Source organism: Chaetodon trifascialis, chromosome 23 (assembly GCF_039877785.1).
Source record: "Chaetodon trifascialis isolate fChaTrf1 chromosome 23, fChaTrf1.hap1, whole genome shotgun sequence".
Taxonomy (NCBI): domain Eukaryota; kingdom Metazoa; phylum Chordata; class Actinopteri; order Chaetodontiformes; family Chaetodontidae; genus Chaetodon; species Chaetodon trifascialis.
In genome coordinates this window covers 10,236,724-10,258,293 of record NC_092078.1, presented here as the reverse complement: position 1 = coordinate 10,258,293, position 21,570 = coordinate 10,236,724, and the positions used below count along the sequence as shown (strand labels likewise).

The 21,570-nt window shown below is 43.6% G+C and overlaps 1 protein-coding gene across 1 annotated transcript in view; it reads right to left on the bottom strand.

Annotated features, from left to right (window-relative positions):
- The window catches only part of LOC139351284 (receptor-type tyrosine-protein phosphatase delta-like), a 349,795-nt gene that overhangs the window by 250,246 nt on the left and 77,979 nt on the right, over window positions 1–21,570 (bottom strand). The window contains exon 4 of the mRNA XM_070993096.1: window positions 1,290–1,313. The gene's annotated coding sequence lies outside the window, so the exon portion shown is untranslated. The remainder of the gene's footprint in view (window positions 1–1,289; window positions 1,314–21,570) is intronic.

The following is a 21,570-nucleotide window of genomic DNA, read 5'->3' as shown; positions in this document are numbered from 1 at the left end:
TGCTGTCCTGGTCTGAGGCCCTGCTAAGGTGGACTCAATCATGCATTTGACCTCCATCACACTCCTGCAGCCTGCTGAGCGTCTCTGGAAACAAAACATAGGATGCTACACTCGTCTTGGCATTCAACAGCTAGGGTCGTTTTCACACTGGGTTCGTTTGTTTCAACCAGAGTTCAATTGTTCTTCATTTCACTCGGCCCGCTGTTCTGCTGTCAGCCTTATTTACTGCTGATACACTCTGTCGTTTGCATGCGCAGGCCTTGCGTGATTGTGCCATTTTGACATATGTAGAAAAAAAATGAAGAGCAGCGTGCATCCAGTGGGAGACAGCAGCAGCACAACGGAAGAGCATGACCTGTATCTGCCAAAAAGAAGTTAACTCCCTTCCTAGATCACAAAGTTTCTGCTATCAAGTCAGAATTGAATGCTGGTCCCTGCAGTGAGGTGTTTTTTCCACATTTTATTGGTAACAATTGAATGCCAATAATGATGCCTGACACGTGAATTTATCATACTATGGAAGCACAAATCATGGTCTGAGAGCACAAGGGCATACCGCATTTTAGCTGAGCCTCTTTGTATATACCTGGGTTCAGAAACAGCGTTTATACTGACCAAATTTCTCTGCGAACTGCTTCTGGATTTGGACTGAACAAGAGTGCCCTTGTCTCTTGAGTCTGCATAAGAAGAGGGATGCTGGAGTATAAGATAATGTGCTATGGCAGTTAAACATACGATGTGCATAAAGTGACAAAAGATTAGAAGGTCCCTGAAAGAGGTTTGCGAAATTATCGCCTGAGAACAGGACATCCAAAGCGATTACAGTACCAGTGGTTTCACGTTGACATGTGGAGTTGGGGACAGCGGAACGGTTCACAGCTTAACATATGAGATATTTCCACAAACTCACCACAGTGTGGAAACAGACACCATCCGTGCTATGCTTGTTTAAGTCAACACTGCCGGCGTATTCTTTGAACAATCTGGGCCATTTGATTCTCATTTGAATAAAATTCAAATTGAAGGCGCAGAGCACACAATCCGCCTGCCAGAAAAAGCCACCATTGTGTATTCTCATGCACACATGTGGGAAAATGGGATGGGTGAGGATTGCAGAGCATTGCATACCTTACTGAGCAAACAGCAGCATCTTGGTGCCGCTTCGACTCCACCCCCCATCTAACTCTCTTCCATATTTATGCATTCACATCACTCCCAAAGACACATGACAACTCAAACATGACTCTCACTCTTGAGAACAGCGCTATGAAAAATGAAACGAGTCTTACCTATTGTGGAATAGTTGGTCACATCTGTAAGCAGGCCATTGGGGAAAAGAGGGAGCATGGGGAGGGGGGGGGGATGAGAGGGAGAGAAATAGAGAAAAGAAATGTCAGCAAATTACGATGTACAGCAAGCTAAACTTCAATGCAGGCTGAGGCTGTCACTAGCTCCCCTGAAAAATGATGGTGTCCCAGCATTGCACAGACTGGGGGTTAAGAATAGTCCCTGTCAAGAGGGGGGCATCATTTATTAATCGAGGGACATGAAACGTCTGAGATAGTCTCCCCCGAGGATCCAAAGTTTGCACAACTTGCATTAATATTTGTCAGTGTTTCAAGATTTTGAGGGTGGAGGCAGAGAATCTAATCTATTACCGACGAGTCTTTGCCCTTTTTTACGCCAGTGCAACATAACCACGAAAACAAATGTGCTCTCACAAACATACACCAGCGTGTTCCCCTCTCTCCATATGTCTCTGAGGTAATTTAGTAGCCCTCAGATATCTCTCACCCTGTGTGTTTCGACCTTTGCTACATTTCCCCAAGCTTGTTAGTTTGACAGCCCACATCCAAGGTTCCTTAATAAAATGACAGTCCCACACTACCCGCAGAGACCTTAGGGTGGCCCCGGCACAAACATTGAACCAGTACAGTAAAAAAAAGAAAAGAAAAAAGCAACATTTAGCCACATTTTCACCGTCACAGCTACTTGACATTCATATCACCAAAGATTTATAGAAAGGAATATTATAAAAACTGTGCCTTGCTCCATTTTCCTGCACCAACTCTCTGGCAGCCTGAAAAATATGTACTGGATTTCCATTACAGCACTTTTTTTTCTTTTTTCTTTCTTTTTTTTTTTTTTTACAATTAAAGTGGTCCCTCTACGAATGTACTCTTCTAAAGTACAATTTTGCTTTCTTGTAAATGTGCAATAAAAACAAGGAAATGGATAGAACTGACAATAACTGGGTGTCGTGTGAGGGAAACACTAGACTCAGGGCTAATTCTGAGTTGCCATTGCTTACAGTGCAGTCTAGCTGTGTTGCTAAGCAGAATTTTCCAGTAATATGATTTATCACCGATGATGTAAACCCCCCCCCCGCTTTCATTTACATTTTCGGGGTACATGCAACAAATCCCAGGGGGATCAACGATAGGGGACTGTGATTAGAATATCTGTTTTGCGCGTGAGAACAAATCTATTTCCAAGGAGAGGGGGAAAAGACCGGGGTTCAATCTCTGGGACACTCATTACCATTCTGTCTGACACACATTCACACTCGCGGCTACTGTTGTTGCTAAACAGAGAACTCAGCTGAGGACCTTGAAGCTTCATACCGGGAAAATTGGACCCAGGGGAGGGGGCGGCAGGGACTGATGTCAGACTTCAAGAGGCACTAGAAGCACCTGGGGTTTCAATGACATTAGCATCAGCGTTGTTTGGTAGAGAGAGAGTGAGAGACCGAGGCACTTGAAGGGTGACAGCGAGGAAAGACAACAGTATAAATGGAAAGGAGGCGAGTGGGATGTGGCAAAATTTTAAATGCGATGCATCCTCGCATAAAGTGTAAAATACCATGGAGACAGGAGAATGGAAATAATATTATTCAAAATTCTCCTTTGTCAAGAAGGACTCTTGAAATTTTCTACTGCTGAGCAAACCATTCATGGCAGAAAAGAAAGGTGAATCACCTGCTCCCAGCTCTCAACAATTCTGTATTTCTCTTCTAATCACATTTGGTGTTTTCTAAAAGAGGGACTTTTTGCAGTGCAGTGAAGATTATTGATTTTTCTGAGTCCTATGCTGGAAATTTGGAAGCCGGGCCAATCAAAACAAGTGGAGGTAGCATTGGGCCTAAGTGGATTAGACTAGCGGGAATGGTGGTGGGGGAATCTGGAGGGAGAAACCAAAGCTCTGGTGGCTTCAGTAAGCCCACTCTGTGAACCAGGAAAAAGATGGAAGACAGAGACACTTTTTTCACCCTCTCTCACCCTCCTGTTTTAAGCAGATAAGCTGCTTCCAGGGTCTTAGTTATGCTGTGCAGAACCCACAACGCGATATGGAAACTTTTGACAAGGCAAAGAAAAGCTGAGAAGTCCGTTCCTCATGTTGTCTTTTCTCTATTGACAAGAGGGATTTGGGGATGTTTGGAGTGGTCAGTGCCGGAGGGAATTACAAAAAGCCTCTGTGATGCGACATAGTGAGCATGTCACTGCTCAGACATGGGTTTTAGTGAAGGCATGGACTCAATTTTGTAAAGTTTTGCTTTGACTAGCGATTGCAATAAGGCATAAATGGCTGTGCCTCGATGAGTAACTGGCACCAACAACACAAACCCTTTGAATTTGCTTCTAGATTAAAGCGATTTATTTCTTGTGTGTGATGTGATATTTTTATTAGGCAATTTTCCCTTGATATCGCCATTGCTCACTGTGACGTCTCTTTTGCCAAAATAGGTTGGCCAAGCAATGGAGTGGATTGTTTCTGTGGCTCATAAGACACTATACTTACAATATGTTACCACAGTAACAAAGTACATGTTGATTTCTACCCAGATAGTCACGTCTTAAACTGTGACAAAGTTACATATGTGCCCAGACAAAAAGGGAGCTTTACTCTGTACTGAGCTGAATTAACCAGAGATCAGGGTTTCCGATGGGGCCAGTCCGTATGTCCTGCAAGATTTCAGTGTTCCACAAATGGGAGAAATTCCAGAATTAATGAGAGTACTGCAAATGGGCTGTAATGTAATCCCTCTGTGCATTTACACACCGTCAATGTATGTCCACTGAAAGTGTTTTATCTCTGATTTTGCCATTGATTGTTCACATTGTTATTCTAAGTGTCTGACAACATTATGGACAGAATCCTACAGAGACTCCTTCCTAGCAAAACACTGTTCATTCCAACTCAACAGAAAACAAGTTAAAACTCACCAAAACAGTCTTGGTTCATCCTCATACTGTTCCAACAATAACCAAGTCTGGTTCGGTCGAGGTAAACCCTCAATTCTCCAAGACTGAGGTGAAAATATCGGGAGAGGAGCGAGAGGGAAGCTGGACATCAGAGAGACGGGGGAGGAAAACGGCGTGGAGAGCCAGAATATTTTCGCATGTAACTTGGGGATTATTTTCAGCAGACATTATGACCAGAGAGATTTAACTACGTAGGATTTCAATACATTTTTTCAGTAGAAAAAACCCCCAGTAATTTCCAGATAACGGAACCCTGCTAGGAATCCATGCAGTCTGGAAGATGCTGTCCACATTTTAAAGCTGTCGTGCAACTTTCTGCAGCTCATCTTGTTAAATGCATCAACACATTTGATGCTTACAGAATGTACTCGCGGCTTTTCACCATAAAGACTCTGACGTGTAAAGAAAACACGGCGACAGAGATTACACTGTCTAGAAATTTGGATTAAAGTTAGAGACATCATCTGCCCTTGGTGGGATATTTGCAGTGCGGTATGTTCAGTCCTCTGAGACTTTGCGGCTCTTTGACAAGGACATCAGTTTCCTCAAGGGAGGCTCTTTTTGACACAGCCGGTCTTGACTTTCCTCATTCATCACATAACAGTCAGTGCACCACGGTGGGGACAACACTGCATTTTAAGGGAGTCAGAGGAGCTGGTTTGTTTTGTCGCTGACAGTCACACCTACTGATAAGTTTAAATGAGCCCCAGTGCACGGCTGCTGTTTTCCTTTTGTACTTAAGCATGTCATCATACGATTTTAAACTGGTACAATGTTGGGGTCAGTGTCTGATAACGAAGACTAGGCTCGAAATCTGGAGTCTGCCTTTCCAGTGATGACAATTCGTGAATTATCACTCTCATAATTACCTGAGAAATAATTCACCATCTTTCAATCTGGCTTTAAATGTCCATAAAGATGATGGCTTTCATCTCCCTTAACGCAAATGACCACCAGTATATATGTGAGGGTTTGATGCCGTTATTAATCATTGCTAGTCGCTCGATTATTCTTCGCCAGCCGCTGGAGATTGTGTCAAAGCTTCCTCGCCCATATTCTGTTTTCAACTACCACCTCTCTAATTTTCAACTCCTCAGAGATGGAGGACTGAAAGGTGGTCAGAGTGACATCAAATCTGGCTCTGAGGTCAGTTGCAGCAATAGAGAAAGCTGTCTTATTCTGCGTTCGATAAGTATCTTGAGTAGCTCTTATCTTGTCTTCCATTCTAGCTATCTCTTTGTCTCAAGGGACTTTTTGTTAGGCACTTGTTAATTCTAGTAGAGAAATGTATCACAAAATGTGACATTTGTGAGTCAATGTGTTACCCCAAGCGTTCATGTTTCAATGTGCTGTTGAACTTGATTTGTAGGTGCACTTGGAGCCCACATACAGTTTACTGGTATTTAATATCTTGTGAATGTTTAAATTGATGTATGCCGAACAAACACTAAGATCAGTTGAATAAACAACAGAGCAGCCTAAATTCAAGATGGCACAAGCTGAAAACAATCATTATTCTAACAAGACACATGCACTCAACCAAGCCACTGTTGTCTGTCCCCTGGTTCTACAATGCTCTTTGCAGATTGATTTCAGCTAATCAGCCTTTTTTTCCCCCCTACATTTGCATTTGCTAGCTCCTTTCTCAGTGGCAAATGGAAACACGTCACTGAACACACGCACACACAGAAAGAGAGAGTTCTGCCTCTAAGATGGCTGCGGGAGTGACTGGCCGCTAATTGGAAATCAAAAGCAATGGAGCTGGAAGGCAGCCGAGAAGGAACAGTGGAACCTCCCGCGCCTGTTGTCGGTCAATTTAGACCATGACAACAGTGGCCCTTTTCCTTGTGCTGCCATTTAACCTATTCACCAGTGTGGAATGGGAGCAGCTGTTTTTTTTTTACAGTTCCGCATAATGGGACAAAATGGCTCTGGCTGGCCGAGCTCCAGTTCGCTGCAAAAGGGCCTCAATGCAGAGACAAGGGGGAGAAGGTGCGAAACAGACATTGCGGAACAGAGGACAGTGCTGCCATGGTATCAATGATACTGAGAGCTTGCACCCTTCCATCTGAGCTGATATAAACATTGCGTCTTTTTTTCTGTTGCAACAAAGAATTAGAGAAGCACTGACGGAGGCTACAGATGGCCTGGGCTCACGCAGACTGCAGAAGTATCTAGAAGTTTACACAAGTCCGACGAGAAGCCAGATTGGCTCCAAAACTGAGGCTGTATCTTCGAGGGGAAAAAAATATATATATATTGCTCACTTGTTTTTAATCTCGCTTCAAGTCGAGGTGTGAATAAGTACTTTGTGAGTGACAGTCTGATGAGCGCAGTTGTGGAAACTCCAAACTTCATCAGGCAGTTGTCAGACTCAGCGCTGTCCGGTTTAAAGGCCGCTCAGGCATGACAGTACGGGAACGAGGTATGCTTATGTTAGCACTGCAGCAGATGTTGTGTTCCTGTTGCAGCTGTCTCCTGTTTGAAAACAGAAGTGATATGCCGTCGCTCTGTATATCTCAATCCCCAGATCCTCAGTACTCTCCTTTCATTTCCCTTTTTCTCAGGTCAAACCAGAGTCATATTCGCCAATGACAGATTCATTCCATTTTGTACATGAAGGCTTGTATAATTGTAAACACTTTGCTCAAACAATTGCAACCCTAACACCTTTGTTAGAAAAAGATCTCTGGGACCCTAATGTCACTGCTATACTATCAGAGTGTGAAGAGAAAGAAAAAATTAAATGTAAGAACAGCAAAATCAAATGCAGCCGTCGGTCTGATGTATCTTCCCGGGGGCCTTGCCCACCATCTTTGTGTGTTAAAAAAAAAACTGAGGCGACTGAAGAGACTTTTTCAAATGCTTCTTTTTCAAAAATTCTCCCTGGCAGACCTTGATGAGTGATCAGAAGTTGGGAGATCAGAGACCCATGGGCTCTACGCTGCGTTCTGACCCTGAGTTCAGCTACATCGAGGTGGGATAAAGACTCACTTGCCTGGGGAGAATTAGACGGAAGGACAGAATAGAAAGGAGGAAATAAAAAAAGGGTGAGGCAGTAGCCTTGGTGCCTCTATCAGCGCAGCTCTAGCTTGGCCCTTCATATCAGCCACTTGCAAAGACGGGGGGGGGGGACCCTACAGGCAGTCGTATGTCGACTGGCGTGATCAAGGCCAGCTAAAGGAGGCTTGGGTTGGAGTGGTTCCTCCAGGGCTCTGTTGTGAGTAGGAGAAGCAAAACAGAGAGGCCGTAATGATGTTTGACACTTCACTCTCAACTCACAAATCAGGTACCTAAACATCAGCCTCTCGCAACAAGAAAGCCATTAACACAGGTCATGAGGACACGCCTGACAATTGACTGTGTTTCCAATTGAAATTCAGCGGGTCAAAGATCACACTCATTTATGGCCTCGCTGCACCGTAAACGCTCACGCTGACTGTCGAAAAAGCTTGTACAAAGGAGTCTTTTAAATCTCTGACTCAAATAGATAATTAGACATAATGAGTAAACAATGTGGCCGCAAGATGCAAGCGTGCTTATTGCTTTTTAATTGTGTTTCCCTCTGTGCGCCGAGCTACTTCTGAGAGCTCCGGTACCTGTGTGCGTTGGCCCGTGCGAGGCCAGGTGCAGTCATTACCACGGGACAGATGGATCAGCAGAAGTGGCGCTCGTTTCCCTTGCAAGGCAACACGGTGGCTGCCATATGCAGGCTCATCATTAAAATTGACCTTTGACCTTCCAGAGGGTGCCTGTCATTCTAATGCAGTTAATTAAGAGTGTCCACCAGTGTGTAGGATGTGGTGTTTTCTCTTTGTGTTTGTGGATATTATTGGTTTGTGAAGAAAGTAATATTGGTGTTTCTGTGTGTGTGTGTGTGTGTGTGCATGCGTACAGTATTTGTGTGTGTGTCACGCTGCATGTGTTTGCATCCTTTCATGTGTATTAGAGAGAGTGGGTGCTCACGCCGTCCACGTGTGCGTGCCCATGTCACCGCGCGCATGCGTGTGACTCCGGTGTCAGACGTGTTTAAGTTTGGGAACTCCTTTTAATATTGCCAATGCAGCTCCTTTGAAAATTCATTAAAGTGCTTCGACCCCTCTGCCATCTGTGTGAGCGAGAGGGAGAGAGCCGTGCAAGATGCAGCTGGGGAGAGCGGGAAGATGAAAATTCTGACACAGGCAAAAGCATGCGGGCATGCCCCTGGACACAGAATGAAGAGCCACTCATATGCCAGCTTTGAACTGCTATTTATTTATTCCAAGACCTTATCTAAAGGTTGGATTCAAATTTAGACTGAGATAAAGACTGCTAGCTGGGGTCACATCTTGCTCTGGATGAAATTTGAAAGACAAATGGCATGTGTTGCGTAACTGTGACGCAAATAAAAAAATAAAAATAAAAATAAACAGTGCCTTAGAGGTCTAATTAAAAATGCTGCACACATTGCTTAGTGTCAAGCTAAAATGTAATTAACTCCACAATTACGTACAGTATATAACTAGGGAAGGGTGTTGCCCGAGTGTACTAATAAATCTCCATGTTTATGTGAAGTGAGTAAATAAACACAGCCAGATCATCATCATATACTGGCGTTTAATGGCTTAACGCACATTTGGAACCTTTCTGCCTCCAAGTCCAACACTTAGCCTGATTTGAGCCTCGCTTTAATTCACCAGGACAACTCGTTATCCGTGCGACTCCTCCACAATGGCTGGCAATCACTGCAGCGAAGCACTCGATTAGCGTCGTTGCTGGCGTTCTTCTTCAGGGCTATCTTCAGCCACTGTCATCTTGATGCCAGTTACTTTTCACAATAAAGCAATATCAGTTGCAGTGTTTATGCCCTGTAATCACTTTCTCCTACACCTGATCTCCTCTTCATAAACTCAGCGCCGCCAACATTATTGCTGTTATAGACGGAAATATGGAGCTATGTATTATGCATTAACGATGATCTCCCGGAGGGCAGGTACACACACTTTGATGGCACACACACACTCACGCTATCACAGACGAATGTCTGTGGGTATACTCTGTATGCCAGAATGCGCCAACACGGACTCACGTTTCATTGCTTTGTCTTTTCCTCACACCTATACACACACACATACGTCAACACACACACACACACAGCATATGCCCCAAAGCACTGGGGTGTAATAGAGGCTGCCTGCACTTTGCCTTGTCTCTCCTTCTCTGACACTAATCAACACCTCTTCTGCTATTAAAAGTACCTCTCCATGGCTTTTGATCTGCTAACTATCTCATTTACATGACTGGCGCTCAGCAATCGGGCCTGGTGTTTGGGAGGTGTGACGAGGTGAGGTGGGGTGGGGAGAAGGTGATAATGGGGGTGAAAAGAGCAGAGGGAAGGCAGCTCAGAAACAAGAAGATGGCTGCTCGAACAGAAAAGGATCATGCACATGTGTGTACGTGTTTGTCTCAGCATTTGAAATTTTAGCATGCGAGGCAGTGATTCCAAAATATTTTGGTGCGGATCCACTGATATTCTCACGTGAATGTGCGACGGGCTGGAAATAACACGGCTAAAATAAGAGCAAGATTTCAAGTTGGTGGGGGGGAAACGCCAGAGCGGTTGCTTCCTCTTTCCTCCACCTTTCTCCTCCTCCTCGTACTCCTCCCTTCTCTCTTTCTCCTCTTGGCTGACTTTGTGTAGCGCCGTGGGGCTTCCAGTGAGCCTGAGCCTCCTTGGCAAGACCTGTGAGCTTGGACGGCATTGAGGAGGCTGGGATGATGCATTCAAATGATGGGTGTAGTTGGGCAGGAATGCGGGAACGGGGGGTAAGAAGCGGGAAGTAGTCAGGAAGGGTGGAGTACAAAGATAGGGAAGTTGTGGGAACCATTGTAGGTGGTTTCAATCATTCTGATGCCATCTGTTCCACTCCATTTTTCGCACTGACAGTGGATATTTTCCCCGGTGAGACGAGAGCAGTCTGTGTGTGAGTGTGTGTACGACACTGAGAGATGGTGAAGGACAGAACAGTATGGGCACAGAGCACAATACATTTATCTCGAACATTCTGTATATCTGAACTGTACAACCATATGGCTGCAACAACAGTAATGATTATTTTCATTATTATTACTGCTACTGCTTATAATAATTAGATGTGGATGAAAAGCTGTGTGCCAAATTTAAATGTCCGTGCCAGCTTTGCAATAGACCCAAAAGTTGTCGTGACATTTCACTGCAAACCACAAATTTCAGCCTTGCAGTTATACCAGAGGAAAAGTCAGGGGATAACCCCTGGGGACCATGCGTGTCCATACAAAAGTAGCAATCCGTCCGATATTTGTTGAGACATTCCAGTCAGGACCTCAGTGGTGGACTGACAGTCCGGCGGACACAGCCATCCCCAGAGCCATGCTGATCGTGAGGTTAAAAATGCTGGAAAATAGAGCAAAGTAGTCTCACATTTGGGAGATGGAACCTGCAGATTTTAAGCATATTTCTGGGATAAACGAGTTAAATGATTCATAAATGATCTAAATTTATTCGTTTTCTGTCATTTCCCCATCGTCCCCACTGTGACTTTGCTGCAGCAACCCTCCTCCATGCACGAGATAGATGCCCTGCACTTGATGTCAGCTCTCCGGCTAGGCGCTGGCGCCCACATCCTCTGGGCATTTAACTCATGTTACCTCTCTGCTTAAACATGCATGAAGTTATAACAGTGCTCCCCCTCCACCTCCCAGCTCTGGCTGTCTCTTTCTCATTTGCTCTTTCAACTGGATCTTTCTTTGTCGCTTTCTGCCTTTGTCTCTTTATGAGCTCAGCCTGACTTCCCCTCCTCCTCTCCCTTCTCTCCCTCCTCTTTCCCCCTTCATTACCTGTCCTGCATCACTAGCGTCTTTCTTTCTCTTTCTACACCTCTGTTTCTCCCTCCTGGATAAAAGCTGGCACTGAAAACCCCTCTTCACGTGACCCTGGTTGCTCATATAAAAATCCAACTCTTCAAGATAAAAGGCTACTGAAAATAATACCAGCATTAGGGTTTCCTTTTTCACAGCGTTTCAGTTCTGAGGGGTCAGTGAATCTGCCTGATGTGGAATATTGAATATGAAGATGGGGAAGCGCCATTCTGTTTTTTCAGCATGTTTGCTCAGTGAACGCAGTGTTATTGGATCTACAAGGCTGCTATAGCGGTTCAGGGAAAAGGCCACGGTAGGCGGTAGACTGCACCTCAAAAAGAAATTGGGGGGAAAAATGGAGCAAAATTCAGGCCAATGTAAAGACAGAACTGTGCTGAATAAGACAATAGACAGCAGATGTGCAGCACTCGAAGAGCAGGCACTCCTCACAAACATGAATAAATGAATTGAGATATCGCTTTATGCATATTATTACTGATGTTATCATTTTGATATCTGTTACATTGTTTCTGGCCATTGTAGATCTTGCCTGGCTACAGAGTATGCAGCCGTGCAAGCAGCATTAGTGACATTAGTTAGTATGAAAGTGAAAAATGAAAGTTTTGATCAGAAGATGGCAATACATGAAAGATATGAATGTTTGTACCAAATTTCATGGCAATCTATATGATATTTGTAGATACATTTCACTGAAAACCACACGTTAGAGGAAAAGCAGGGGCATCACCATGTTCATTAGGATATACATATCGTCCATGAACCTTGAATTTCAATATATCTCATGGATGTTGAGATATATCCCAAAGCCATTAGGATTCATCCTTTGGCCATCATATCTGTTTTAAATGGAATGGTAATCCCCCCCCCCCCAAAAAAAAGTTAACCTCATGGTGGCGCTAGAGGAAAAGTCAGAGGTCAACAGAGTAAATAATAAGCTTTATTGTCCAGGGACCATGGGAGTCTGTACAGAATGCCATGGTAATCCATCCAACCATTGTTAAGCTGTTCCAGTCTGGACCAAAGTGTTGGACAGCTCACCCAAGCGACCAACCAATATATTGACAATGTCATCCCCAGAGCCACACAGCTAGCTTGGCTAAAAAAGATATGCCAGTTGCTATCATGCTAACAATAGTCATGACTAATCCAACACTGTGTCAGACATGGCCTCTGCTCTTATGTGTAGAACCAAACAGCCAACCTTGGCATTAATAGTTACAATCCTCCAACCTCCCAACGTGCTCCGCTTTCAGCAAGCAGGAAGGTAAACAACAAGGCTGCTTAAGGCTTGGAAGTAGTCTGCTGGGACACAATCCCACCTAATAGTCTAATTAAAGCCATTGATTGCTTATATAAGCACACATAAGCAGTGGACATTCCCCACTAACAACCACCCACAGGACTAGTAATTAGCACAAATTCTGAGGGATGGTGAACCCAGTCACAGTTCCTTCCCACCTCATTTGTTGTGGTGGTATTGTTTTCTTACCGAAACGCTCTGCTTGCGTGACCTTTTTCCGTGCTGTTGCTATTGTGTTGTATGCGCCGTCACTCTCCTGTGACTATCACTATCTTGCCGGAGCATCTGTGTAAAATCAGCATTCAAATCTCTGTCCGTCATTTTTCCAACACCCGCAATGGTTGTGATGATTTGGGACGACGAGTTGGTATACTGGGCCGCGCTGAATACCTTTGTGAGAGCTGTCTGGATTTGATGGCCCCTGGCCAGATCCATTGTCAAGATCACAAAAAGTCAGACATCCCACCTCCTCAGGCTCTCTGAGGCATGGTTTTATATCCCGCTGTTTGTGAGTTGTGACTCTTGAACTTACTGAAGAGGAACCATATTTAATGAATACTGGTTCTCCCAAGAAGACAAATAGGTTTTCTGAAGTGAATTATGTGATATAAATAAAGTATGCTCTGATAGAGGACAACATCTGTCTTGTGGAAATACATGACTGAGGGTTCCTGTCCTACGATGCAAGTTTTATCTTTTATGATGGATAGCAACAGGACATTTGATAAGAACATAATGATAACTTACCGATTACTTACGTCTCAAAAAATTGAGTGATCAAACAATCATTTTAAAGCACACTTTATTTTATTTTTTTTTTATCTGCTTACTAAAGACAATTGAAAAGTAAAGAGAGAGTATGAATTGTTAAGGCCCAGGAGGAACACAGTAATATCCAGTTATAATCCAGCAAGGTTACATATGGATTTAAGCAGTCGGCTATCTCAGTGGACAGAAGGGCAGATTTATTTGAACGATGCTTCAAATGGATCCTCCCAGTCTGAGTTAAGCGCAAACAGGGAAACACAAGTTAAGCCTCTGCAAAAATAACAAGAAAAAAAGAGGGACTATAAAATGTGAATTTGATCACAGACAATGAAATTTAGCGAAAGAGGTCAGGGGGATCATTTTGGCACAATGCGGGATGACAATACTGTCGTGAAAGTTCACTGCCGAGGACACAACTGGTTTTCACCGGGCTTTGAGTGCAAAATATAAATTTGGGTGATTTATAATGCGGGTAGAAGAAAACTGAAAGGAGAAGAAAGAGGAAGCACAAGAAGCATCTTATTCTCTCTGAGGTTATGGAGAGCTAGAGAATATGTTCAAGGCTCACAGAAAATACATTAGTTTGGTCTGGAGATGTTGAATAAAAGGAAAGAATCCTTCAAGAGATTCTGTATCAGTCGTGCATGCCCTAGAGCATTTTTTTTTTACCCAAATGTGACCATTGGATACATCCAAATGGCAACACATACTGCACCACCTGACCCCTGTTTCACCACTGTAGCCACAGTGTGTGCCTAAATTTGACATAAGTAAAGAAGCAGGGACCCTCCTCTTTCCCTGCTACACTAAAGATCCCTCCCCAGGCTAACATCCTGTATAATGCACTTTTGATAATTTAAACTAGTAACCTTGAGAAAACCTTGTTAAGTACTCAGTATATTAGCTGCTGTGTATCACACAATGCCTCATTTGGCATCTGCCATTATTTTCAGCTGGCCTGTGAACAGGTTGAACACTGAATGCAGTTTGATTTTGCAAAATGTTACCTACTATGGACCAATAGTGGGCCTACACAATGCCTAATCACTTGTGTGCACCATATGAGGGAGAGGAAGGAGGTTTGTATATACTGGCAGAGAAAAGACCTATATTATGGCTGAGCCGGCCACTAAGCTGCGTCCAGGTGTTCGACTCTCTCCAGGTGGCCATGTAATACTCTTGCCGACCCAGATCATGGCAATCATGGAGCTGGCAGAGATGGCTCACTGCCGACACCAGTGTAGTGCCTGGGTAATATGCCAAGTTGGCAGCGACATGCCTGAAAAGCAGGCGGGCAAACAGGCAGTGAGTCTGATGCTCCTGGAGTGGAAAGATGGTGGAGAACCTTTGATTTTCTTTTCTGAATTCATGAAAATGGCACAGTCTGGCACGCGGTCTGTCTGATTTCTTTGACTTGAGTAGTAGCGGTGGCACATGATGCTCTAAGCTCTGTACATCAGATGATGAATGTCATCATCTCAATCAGTGTAACCCAAAAGCCTGTACTATGCCTCGCTCTTGCATTATTTTGAAATATACTCAACAGCCTGTGCCATGCCTCGGTCTTGCAATAATTTGAAGTATCTTTGTGTTGTTGTGTCTGTTTCAGCTGGATTTCTCATGTTTTCGCGACCCACAACTCAGCCCCCTACAAGCATATCTTCTGTCAAATATTGTCGACATGCTATATCATGTTCTGTCAAAAATCCTCAGACCCAGAGCTGATCTTTATTAGCTCGGGAAGCCAGAGTTGTATGCAGCCCCACTCTGGCCTGGTCTGTCTGGGCGCTGTGTGCTCCACAGTGTAAGTAGCCTGGCTGGCAGGCAGCCACAGACAAGCGCTGTGTTTCTGCTTGCCATCCTCTCATTTGACTGCATGGTAATTACCGTCTCAATGCGGTAAGAAAAAGCAGCTTTTGGTAGAAGGATTGAGAGAGAAAAGGGAAAAATGTGAGGGTGTGTGGCTTAGCAGCTTAATGAACATGTCAGATGTATTTAAACAAATGGATTACCACATCTGTACACACTCGGCTGGATCACGCTTGCTCCAAAACACTTACCAGTCTGTAGTAGCTCGGTGAATGAGAAAGGCATACACTGGAGATATGCAGGGAATGGTACTAGGTAATATAACACCCCTGCATTTGTGCATATAAAGAAATCAGGCCTGTGCCAACCAAATCAATCCTACCTTTGCTCAGCTCTGTTACTGACATCTATATCTATATATCATCCTGTGTAAAAATCATTTCCCGCTCTTAAGACGGCGTACACATAAAATGCCAAACATTTGCATTAAAATTGAAGGTCGGAAAATGTAAAGCATAAAAGCCTACATTTAATTGCCATGACCCTGTTAAACAGACCATCTACTTGTCCACAGTTTTTCATCTTGAAACCTTTCATTTCCATCCGTAGCTATGCGGTTCCCAGATTTCATTTCTTGGAGCATTTTTTGTCCTGACCTTACCTCGGTGCTCACCAGAGCTGTCCATGTCAATAACTAAATGAATAATAGATGCTCTTTTGGGGTACCTTTATACCAAGGCGTTGTCTCTGAAATTTTCAAGTGTTCTATGGCAGAAAAGCTGACAAAAAATGTACCCGTAACATTTTTTTTTGTGTTTTATTGGCTTTTTATCATTACTTACGGATGGGGGTTATCCCAAGTTCTCCAAAACGCTCATCACTTGACCTTTTCTACCTGTCAAACTTGATGCAGAGAGGAAAAGCTCATCTCATAAGCTTTGGGTGCACTTATGGGTCCAGATTTACTTCCATTTGTAAAGCAATGTGCAAGGTGAAGATAACATAAGAGTTATATCAGCGCACTTGACACTCGCTCATGAGCCTCGCTTAGGCCGCCAGCAAGTGTCTCGAGCTTTGTTTGTAGCCTCAAGGCATGTTTGTAAAAGACGCATTATTGCCAGCTGGTTGTCAGGACATCATTCCTTCCGTGTTCAGTTCGGTAAACTCTCAACAATGCAGCATGTGTGAGGGCCAAAAGGTCCACTCGGAGAGAGATGCTTTTTTTCTTTTGGGTGACTTCATCATGTTGACTTTCTTTGTTTGAATTTGACGAAGTGAGAAGTGTTCTTTGACTGCACGACTTCAAACTCTTCTTTCAGCACTGATGTTTGAGCCGCAAAATGAAAAAAATAATCTAACAACACTAAATCAAATGTGTGAGCTGAAATGAGCTTTAAAATTACATCAGGCATATTGTTCGGTCAGACTATCGTGGGGTAAACCTGGATCCCAACGCTGGCGCCTTTATACATCTGTTGTGGGCTTCGCTGTGCAGCTCCTTGCTGTGATTCTAAGGCACATGACTCACTAGTGTTAGACGCACTGGAGCGAGATGGTCCTGACTAATCACGCCATCGTGGAGCGGTGGTGTGGTGCAGTGTCGAGGGGATGGTACCCTTTACCTAGAAGAGGGAGCCCAATTAAAGTGGTCAACTGGAATTGAGTGAGCCCGGTTGTCTACCTGTTGAGGAGGTTAGAAAATGCCACTTCTACTTATTGCTCATTCCGGACGATACAAGACCCATTATTCTTGCAGTCATTACTAAGCAAAATGTCAATAGCTTATTAGAGAGAGAGAGACATGGTAAGAGAGATGGATGGAAAAGGGAGGGAACAAGAGGGGAGGAGGAGGAGGAGGAAGAGAGAAAAGGAGGCATGAATAGAAACCACAATACAGACTTTCTCATTCAAACAGGACAAAACAAACATTCATGCAGGTCAAGGCTTAGTTAGCTTAGGTGTGACAACAATGGATGCTGAGTTCCAGCTTTGCGCAGTCATTTCTTTTTAATGGGTTGATAATGTGCCAACACCCACATCTTTCTTTGCTTTTCCTCCCTTCATCTCTCACTCTAACTAACTCGGGCATTCAGCTGGAAAGCTGTCAAAGGCTCATGAAATATCTCTCCAGAGTCCAGTTGCATGAACATTAAGAAACGTCACGTGCAATGAGAGAGCGCAATGACTGACTCTACTTCGTCTGCTCTGCCTCTCTTTATTTCTTTTCTTTTTCTTCTGCCGCTCTCCTTCACTCTTGCTCTCTTGCTCCTCTGTCTGTTTCTCTCTCAGCATTGTACAAATGTTTCTCTTGTCTAAGGAACCGTTCCATATGTTTGCAATCACTCTGGCTCCCTTGCCTGCACAGATCATTTAGCAGGCTCCCTCATACATTTCAATTAGGCCCACCTAGCGCAGCCACAGACATGGGAAAGCAATATTGATTTCTTGATATCCTGTGCGTGGGTCGGACCAAATTAACGCTTGTACTGGGGAATATGATAGATCCATAACCATTCACTTGTGTTTGTTACCATATGTGTGATATGCTGGGCTTGTTAGTATACAGAGAAATGTCAAGTGTTTAAGCCATATTCACGACAGCTGTCACCAGCGCGCTGTCAGTGTGGGTAACCGACAAGGCTTTGTAATAACGTAGTGTACATCTAAAGGCATAGTTCTGACTTCCAGAGACAGCTTAACAAGGGTGCCGACTAAAAATGAACTAAAATAAAGCCATTTATTTTGCTTTGAGTGGCAAAAGGAAAGCCAAAGATGCCTGGCAAGACACAGCAGGGAGCCTTTACATTTCAAAAGCCTTTACTACTGCCTGCATCCTAAAATGTACTTATTATTCAATTACTACCGGCTTTTAAAAGATAGGCTGACTAAAGTGTGGTTGCTGGAGGAGCAGCCACTGCCTAGTCGCTGTCAGTCACTCTCTGCCACCTCATCCATTCTCTTGACACTCGGCTGGGGCCCAGAGAGAGCGATCAGTCAAAGTTCGGGAGACAGGGACGCTGCATCAAAGAGCTGATGAGACTTCGGATTTTTGGGATGCTGTGTACAGTTGCATTATGCAGGGTCTTTATGTCACAATGGCTGTAATGACTAAAATATAGAACGAAAAATGTATGAATAGGAAGGAATGATGGGAATTGCTAGTTTATATGCACTTTACATTTCAGTAGCGTAGTAAAGTAATCACTAATTATACACATATTGTTACCAGAATTGCGAAACAGGAAGGAGGAGGAGGAGGAGGAAAGACATCCGATGAGGACAGCCTGCATAGTATGAACAGACTCATTCAATTCATTTGCTGCATATTCATGTGTTATACACTGTGTGATTTGAAAGTGTTGAAAGCAAAGTCAGTTTGGTGTATAGATACTGAAAAATGACAAGCAGCTGAAAAAGCAGGAATCTCTGAAATGCCACAATGTCCTTGCCTTCCTTTGTTGGGAGAAAATGTCAACCCCTTTTATACTTTCATACAGATGACTCGCTATAACACGTTTTCCTGAACACGTGTCCAACCTGCGTTTGACCCTGTTCACATGAGACTGCTGTCACAGGTTAATCCTGGGGCGTCAGGAGACCTAGCTCTGCAACTGGAGTTCCAGTCACATCCATGCTCATGCCACAGCAGTGCATAGACTGGCACAAAATCACATGAAATAAATCCAACACCAAAGAAGTTCAGTTTAATTTTCAGTTCAGTTATTCTCTCTCATGCTCAATCTCACTTAGTTGCCCACTTATGCCATCTGTCTCTGTCTCTCTGTCTGTTTTTTAAACTAGTCAGCAAGTCCAGATATGCTCAGAAATGTAATTTAAACATCAACGACATTAAACAAAGTTACCGTCCTGCATAAAAATGCCTGTTACCCAAAACTGCACATTTGCTGACACTGTCCAGCCATTACTATTACCAACATATATTCCAATTCAGACATCCCACCCAGACTACCCTCTGGGTTTCATCAGATAAAAGGCTGGCTGGGCTCCATGTACTCACTTTGCATACAGATAACATCAAGCAAAAATATAAGATAATATACTGAACATAAGACTTTATATATGACCATATATTATACATCCTTGAAGTACTATCGCCTATCGCTATGTAACCATTTTAAAGAAACTACTCAATAACAATGTATCCACTTGTGAAGAAATTTCAACCACTGCAGTCTATTAGTATATAACTTAAATGATCGCTTCATCGAGGTTCAATAGAGACGATGTTGAGTAACGCACCCGCATTTAATTCTGTTATGGAGGCCGTCTGCGGCTAATGTTGACTAATTGTTCCAGTCAAGTAGATGCTGTGGCTTTGCCCTCTTATAAAGATGCATGTCCAGCCTTGTGGTTTAGCGCTATCCACGGGTCGGGTCTAGGGGAGGGAAGAGCACACGTATAGTCTGACATTTCTAGTAATTATCTTTATGAAGATGGGAGACCTCTCAATTAAAGTGGCGCTTGATTAAAACTAATGGCTCTCCCTCCCGGGCCGGTGAGCTGGCTGACAGGGAGAGCAGCAAGTTCCCCTTTAGCTGGCAGCAAACTGGGTGACCATAAATACAAACTCGGTGTAGACAACATCGTTATTTCTTCTTCTTCAGTATGAAGACAAGGTGTGAATCCAAATCTCTGTAGCGCTTTAAGATTAAATCACATGATAGGGCAGCATGGCGTGCAAACTAAAGCCATGCCGGTTTGATGGCTAAGTATTAGGCCATTACTGTCTTTGCCACATAGTTCCAAGTTCATTTAAAAACTCTCCTGTCTCTATCTTTCACACATACACACAAGGCACACTCGCTTGGAGGTTGTGTCATGCCTCCCTGTGTAATGACAGTTTTAATGGAAAACAAAACGGGCTCTCTGGGGAGTGTGATGGTCAGGCCGGCCATTACGGAGTCACTCAATAGCAGCTGATTGACTCGCTCCCCTGCTCTGTTATAAGCCAGTTAAGCTGCTGCTCAGCGTCAAAGCGGTGCTCTCGGTATTGCTGGTCCTTGCCTCTATAGGCCACTGGATAAAGTGCTTACCCTGATTTAGTAAAACTAAATAGCTGAAGACCTCATTGGTAGGATATATATATATATATTCAATCACAGAAGAAGCAAGCTCATCAACTTCAAGAAGCAGTGAAAAAATGTAGGTAGGGTTCAGATCGAGAGTTTGTCATCTTATAAAATGAGTACCAACTTAACAGAAAGTTTGCATAGTATTCTAATGTAGTGCCCTTAAACAATGAACCAGAGTGGCATATTCTAAATATGAGCACTGAAGTGCTTTTTTCAGGAGGTTTTTCCCTTTAAAACTTGCTTTAAAGGTTTTTAAATGCATCAAGTACACACAGTAGCCATATTATTAGGTACACAGTCTCAGTTCTTTGAGGTACAAGCTGCTGGAAATGGCATTTAGGAATATTTTATTATGCTAATTTGATAGATTTTTGGTTACCAGAGTCTTTTGGGTAACAAATTCAAGTTGCAAAACCTTTCTGATGGAGGTTTGGCGACGATAGAAGCTTGCATGAGCTGAAGTCAGTGCCATGTCCCTGGAACCATCTTGAGATGATGAGTATTTGTCACATGGTGCATTTTCAGGCTGGCAGTACAGCATGTGACCGTGAAGGGATGCACCTTATCAGCAACAATGCTTAGGCACACTGAAGCTTTACACTGATCCTCAATTTGTATTAAAAGATCTAATATGTGTCAGGGAGACACCATTGCACTGTAGCTCCTCAGGCAAAACGCATCCATGTACTGATGCCAAATGTGAACCTGACCCTGTTCTGCCTCTGTAGGTCACCCGTTCAAAGGTTCAGTAAGCTGAGAAATGTCTGCTTTTGCACTAAGCTGTTATTTACATGCTTGTGCCTTCACTGTTTTTACTGGCATTTATTGCTTAAATGATTCTGGACACTCTCCTCTGACATAGTATCTCTGTGACATGTTTTTTCCTCACAAAGCCTCCCCTGCTGACTGCTTTGTATGTGTGCGTGCATGCATGTGCGTTTAAAAGAGCCATCTAATGCAAACTCTAGACAACATCGTGTTTGAAAATCCCAGGACAGCAGCTGTTTCTGCAGCACTGGAACCACCTTGTCAGTGCACTAACAATCAAAGCTCATAAGAAGTCAGCTGGGTTGCGTGTCTTCTTCATGCTAATGTTTGTTTAAAAAGTAACTGAATTTCTGTTTTGTCTGCTTTTTATATCGAGGTAAGCGACATGATTTGCTGTTTGGAGGAGCTGCCTGTTTGTTTGGATGCGTACACACTGTATGCACAGCAAAAGATGATTCCCTGCCTGATTCAGACACTTACAATAACGCAAGAGCCTGTTCAAATGCGATTTAGTGAAAAGTAATAGCCCTAATGTGCACCCCCAGATATAAACATGTGGGCACACACATTGAGACAACCCGGCACACACATTTTTTCCATTTCCCCCTGTTCCTTCTACCTCAGGGAATCTGATCACCTCCTGATGTGAAGCTTAGAACCAGTAATGCAATAG